General features: G+C 47.6%; 1 protein-coding gene across 3 annotated transcripts in view; it reads left to right on the top strand.

Moving 5' to 3' along the window:
* Positions 1 to 5352: 5352 nt before the first annotated feature.
* The window catches only part of CHD9 (chromodomain helicase DNA binding protein 9), an 85159-nt gene continuing 84511 nt past the window's right edge, over positions 5353 to 6000 (top strand). For 2 of the 3 annotated variants that reach the window (XM_056500510.1, XM_056500511.1), the window contains exon 1: positions 5354 to 5667. The gene's annotated coding sequence lies outside the window, so the exon portion shown is untranslated. Of the gene's footprint in view, positions 5668 to 6000 lie in introns of all 3 variants that reach the window. The other variant, XM_056500513.1, reaches the window with a different exon arrangement.

Raw genomic sequence — 6000 nt, 5'->3', positions numbered from 1 at the left:
TTGCCTAATTTTACAGCTAGGTGTGGACTGAAAGCAATCCCCAAGCTACAACCTCAAAAATTTAGTAGAGCTACACAGGCAAACCCTTAAAGCCTATTATGTATGGTCTGCAATTACTCTTGAATATCTAAGTTGCTTTTCCTTCATGAAAGCTTCCTCCCTACTACAGTACAAGAATAAGCAACTGACAAATTAATAACTTACTCTTATTTTGTATATTCAGACTCCCTGAAGAGTTTCTAAAACTCTTTTTAATTATTCTGAAGTGTTGTGCTATCCCGTATTCAGGATTAGGTAATACATCAATTTTTCCCACTCCTTACCAAACTTTTACTAGAGCCTTTTGTAGGGAAAATCACGCTATGAAAAGTCAGTCTCCACAAATGAGAGAGGAGTCTTGCCTCTTTATTCGAATAAAGTGAGAAAATTCACTAGGACCCATGCAGTTTTCTTTCTCGAGGTTCCAGAGGGGGCAGCCTCCTTTTATCCCAACTCCTGGCCGCACATTGCCCTCTTCCTTTCCCCACTGCCTGAGGTACATGGAAGGTGTATAGCCTTCCCCACATTCCCCTCTTGAACCTGTCACTTTACCCCAAAGTTCAGAGGCTCAGACTTGTGGAGACCCACTTGCCTGTTTCAGAAATCAGGTTGGCTGGGCTCTGCAACAAAATTGCTGCTTGAAGTTAATAGAGACATTAAGACCCGTTTCAAAGACGTTAACCTTCACCCATCGAATTGTTTGTAAAGACATCAGCACACATCTTCCCTCTCAGGGACTGTAGAAACAGCAAAAAACCCCCACATTTCTAGAGCTATAATTGATACCTTTCTCTCCTGAAAACTGCCCCCTACTACATTCTCTCTACAGAAACTACGAGGCCTCAAGTGCTGCCTTGTGGAGACTAGAGTGAATCAGCTGACGTGAGCTCCATGGTCATCAAAACCTGCAGCTGGGCTTAAATGGCTATTTTCTTCCTAACACAAGAGCCTAGAGGAGATCCTGTATCACCCTTCTTCTTTGAAAGTGACCTTTATAGACAACAGTTTAAACCCCAACTCACAAATTTCAGCACTTATATTCACAAACTGACCTCAGCCTATCAATATACAAACTTGTTTCTAAAAAGAATGCAGTAAACCTTTGCTAAAATCTAAAACTGAGCACTGCCAGGAGTTACCCTAAAAATATGCTTTATAATTTTCTTAATGAAAAACATGATGTGGTAGAAAAATAATTTTCGGTAAGCTCAGTTTTAAAAAGTTCTCCTTTCACGCCTGCTATTTCATGACAGATTTCAGTACTATCATTAGGGTTTCTTCAATTAACAGTGTACTTGTGGCTGTCATTGTGGTAGCAGACACAGCTGTAGGTGTTTGAGGAACCAGCAATGAAAATAGTTTCAGAAACCAGCATTGTGATGCCTTAACTGCAGGTTTAGTTAATTTATATCAGTAGTACCCAACTGCCAGGTAAACCTTTAGGACATAGTAAAAGTAGAACATTCTAGCTGCTTTCCATTTTACAAAGCAGCTTATTTGCACATTTAAATAGCAATCAGATCTTTATTTGTAGTTGTCAATCACAATATGAAAGCTTTATATGCAGAATTCTAGCTTCCCTTCCTGATCCATATCCTTGGATGCAATTGTTCTCAAGCACTGTCAAAGAATTAAATTTTGTCCTATTCTAAAAAGATTTATAACGATATCCTGGTTTACATCTGACTCTGCTAGGACATGAGAGAAACCATCTGCTTCCGGGTACTTCCTTTGCATCTGCAGTGTTTCAGATGTGCAGGTGCACAGCATAGCTGTTCCCTGCAGGAGTTCCAGTGTTCATTCCAGCTCACACAAACCCACAAACTGCCACACGACAGCACAACGAAACAAACAGAGCTCTCCAATTTGAACCATAAGGGAACATGTGACTTTGAATATATTCACAGGCAAAATTATTTGAGCAGAACCTCTCACCTTGCAGAGTTGTTAACAGCTCCAGAAGCTGCCTGGAGAAAGTGCTGTGCTCCTTGCTCATGCTGCAGGTTGCAGGGGCACGCACTGAGCAGCTGAAAATCTCAGCAAGGGCTTGTTTGGTGTGGCACTGCAGGTCTTCACCTGCATCCTTGATCCTGACCAGGCTTTTAGAGCACATCAGCAAAGACAGGGAGAGCTGCTCTAACACAGCAATCTGTGCACTCAGCTGCTCTCTGCTTTCCCAAGTCACACAGGGTGGCTACTGAGATGGATCAAAGCAGTCACTGTGGCAACAGCGGAAGCTCAGCAGCGCATTCCGTTGAATGAGAACACGATTGCTCTCTCCAGCTACCTGAAGGCTATAGTCAGGTCTCTTTCTCCTCAGTAACAAGTGATAGGAGGGAATGGCCTCTCTTGTGCCAGAGGTTTATATTGGAGATTAGGAAAAGTTTGTTAATCAAGAGTGTTGTAAAGCATTGGAACAGGCTGCCCAGGGAAGCGGTGGAGTCACCATCCCTGGAGAGCTTTAAGACATGTAGATGTGGCACTGAGGAGCATGGGCTGCTGGTGGGCTTGGCAGTGCTGGGGGAACGGTGTGACTCAATGATCTTAGAGCTTGTTTCCTACTTAAATGATTCAATGATTCATTTGAGCCTTGACCTCAATACCTCTGCAGCAACCTCCATAGATAACCAAAGCACAGGAAAGCACAGTAAATTATTTCCCTGTTAGAGTTTTTCTTGCAAAATTGTATTCCTTACAGAATGATAAAGGATGAGTGTCCTTGTCATGAGTATAGAGGACCTCTCCTTCTAGAGGCTACAACGGGTTACAAGATACACACATGGTAAATTCCAAGGTAGAATACATCACTATAGCTCTGTGGGAACCAAGAACATTAAAAAATGCATGTGTTTGAAATCTGTGGTTCATGAGGCGTCTAAAGAGATTGATTTATTTTAAAAGAAAAAAAAAACAAACCCACAATTGGAGGGACAAAGCATTCTTTCATTCTTACCAAACCAAACATTTCAAAACAGTGACCAATACACTATGATCAAGACAATATAATTGCCTAATTACCTTGTGAAGCAGTGCTGCTGAGAAAATAAAGACATTAGAAAATGTATAAAACCAGCTAAAATTATGACTCCTTGAAATAACAGTAGGATTTCAGGGCAGTGATGTAAAATGTCAGAAGTTTTGACAGAAATAAAAAATTAGCACTGTGTAAAAGCCATCTCCAAAACTGATGAGACACTGACATGCTTAAGAAAATCAAGCCCAAAACAAAAATCACCACTTAATTCTGCATATTTATGTAACCTATTTGTTTTTTTAATTCTAAAAGGATTCATCCAAACATTAAGTACTCATGAGTTTCAATGTCCTTTTGAGTAGCAGAATAACCAGTCACATGATCCTATTTTTGGTCATTCATGTGATTTATGATTCTAAGCTTGTTCTCTGAACGTATGACACTGCCATTCACACTATCCAGAGCTGAGAGCACTTCACAGTGTTACACTGGTGTTGATAGCTTTATTAAAGAAGTACTACCACTAGCTGGCTAATTCTAATAAAACGGTGAAGGCCAGCTCTTTTCCATTGAAGTACTTGTTTATTTCTTTATGGGGGTTAGAGGAGCAGAGACATAAAGGTTTTGATTTAGAAGCCATTAAGATGAAAAAAATATTTAAAATATTTATTTTTAAAAGTTTTTCTCAATTCCTAGAAGAGAAATTAGGAAGAAAAAAACACTATAGGCTAAAAGAAGAGAGTAAACACAGAAAGTTTACCATAAATATTAACAATAGTCTTCTTAATAGTCTGAGAGGAAGACAGAAGTTTTTGTAGTGAAGGAATTGAGAAATAGGGAGAATGATAAAGCTAAAACATTGAAGTAGCTTGTTAAAGGCTTCTCTTCTAAACTAATGCTGAGTAAAAACCTACCTTATACTTGTAGCTACAGAATCTCAGTAGAGACACTATTTAGAAATTCTGAAATGAATTAATGAAGTGCAATATATAATTAAGCATATAAGATACACAACAAATCTGACACTTGACATAATGACAAAATTTGCCTTAAATGATATCCTAATCATAGAAGCAGGTTGGAGAGATCAATATATCCCTAGTTCCCTGCAAGCAAGGAATGGAAGACTTAGGGTGAGATTTCTGATTGCCTCTGTGCCTGTGGTCCTCAGAGACACAATATCCAAGTGTAGATAACTCTGACTTTTCTTGTATTCCTGGAATTCTTAATTTAGTCTACAGGTCAACTCACGAAGAGTTATGTAACTGTTCACCTGAAGTGTTTTTTTTTTTTTTCCTCTACTTATTTGCCACAGTAGATAAAGCTGTAGGCAAGACCCAATAAGGTTTCTCATTTCATCCATGCTAGAAACTCCCTCCTCGAGCTTTTTGCTCTACTGTCCTGCTAGAAGGAAACGAGTAACAGCTTTGTAGCTTGACACTTCAAAAAGAAATGCTGTTTCAGTTAATATTGAAGTGTCTTTGGCAATGGCTACTTCTAAATTTTGATCTTGAAATCAATACTCGTGGTTTAACGCACTTCATCTCAGTATGTGTGAAAAAATATTATGCAAAAGAAAAGGCTGATAGTTAAGTTTGTGGGAATGTATGTGCCCTGTTAGCATGTTCAAGAAATGTATTCCTACAGTGTACCTGAGGCTACACTCGTCCTGCCTGGCATCCACCTCTGCGGCTAACAGGCGGGAATTCCCCTTGCTCTCCCTGCAAGCCCTTGGCTTTCAATGGAAGACCTGGTGATGCCACCGCTGGGTCAGACGAACTGAGCTGCCAGCCCACGGGCTCCCTGGAGAGAGGAAGGGAGGGAGAGCCTTGACTAAGGAGCATCATCCCCAGTGCCGCTGTCAAACACGCCGCCGTGATTTCCCAGAGCGAGGGCGGCATTCCCGCTGCTGGGCGCGCTCCTCCGGAGGCACGGCCGGGGCGCCCAGAGAGGCTGCGTGAGCGCCTCGCCAAACCGCGCCGGAGCGCCAAGTTTCCCTTTCCCAGGGAAAATCCCCGCTCCCCCCGCCCCCCGCCGCCGCCCGGGGCCTGCCCCGCATCCCGGCCCGGCCTCCGCCGGAGCCTCCGGAGTAACCGCGCCCGGGATTGGCTTCTCCCGGCGCAGGGGCCATATTGGATGCGCCCAGCCCGGCGCACGCACCGCTCCCTCGGCCCCGCGCCGCCCGCGCCCGCCCCGCCAGGGCCGCCCCTCCCGCGGGGGCTGCGGCGGGAGGGCGAAGGTGTCTCGGGAAGGAAATTCGCACGCTCCCGGGTCCCCTCTCCGCCCCGAGCGCGTCCCCGCCCCGCGCACGCCCCTTCCCGCGGCCCGTCCCCGCTCCGCCCGCCTCTTCCTCCCCTCACGCCGCTCCCTCCCTCCCTCCCTCGCCGAGCCGCCGTGTCAGCGCGCGGCGGCGGCCCCCGCGCGGGCGGCCAATCAGCGCGGGGGTGACAAATATGCAAATGCGCCCCCCAGCCCGTCCCCGCGGGTTCGCTGGGGCCGGTGGGGTCGCGGCGCGGAGCGAGTGAAACTTCGCCCCCCTGCTCCCCCCCCGCGCGGGGCCCCTCCCGCGCAGCGCCCGCGGGGAGGAGCGGGGAGAGGCGCGGGGACAGCGCCGAGCACCGCCCGCGCCGCCCGCCGGCCTGCGACACCGCACGGTGAGTGCCGCCCTCGCCCGCCGGCTCCCGAGGGGGGGACACGGGGGGAATCCCCGCGGGGGGGAGGGGAAGCCGCCGCGCCCGCCCGCGGCCGCCCCGGCGCGGAGCTGTCACAGGCGTGGGGCATCGCCGCCTCCTGCCGGGCAGCGGCGGCGGCTCCGTAATGGCGAACCGGGCGGTGAGTACGTGCGGAGGGACGGGCAGGCCGCGCTCCAGGTGCCGGAGACACCGGGCGGCCCCGCCGGCCCTGCCGCCCCTGCTGCCGCCGGGGTCGGCGCGGCGCGGCCTGCTCGGCACCCGGGCTCTCCCCGCCGCCGCCCCCGCCCGCTTCCG

Source organism: Oenanthe melanoleuca, chromosome 11 (genome assembly GCF_029582105.1).
Source record: "Oenanthe melanoleuca isolate GR-GAL-2019-014 chromosome 11, OMel1.0, whole genome shotgun sequence".
NCBI classification, from domain to species: Eukaryota; Metazoa; Chordata; class Aves; order Passeriformes; family Muscicapidae; genus Oenanthe; species Oenanthe melanoleuca.
Note: the sequence above shows the minus strand (reverse complement) of the source record. Positions and strands in the feature narration are given on the sequence as shown.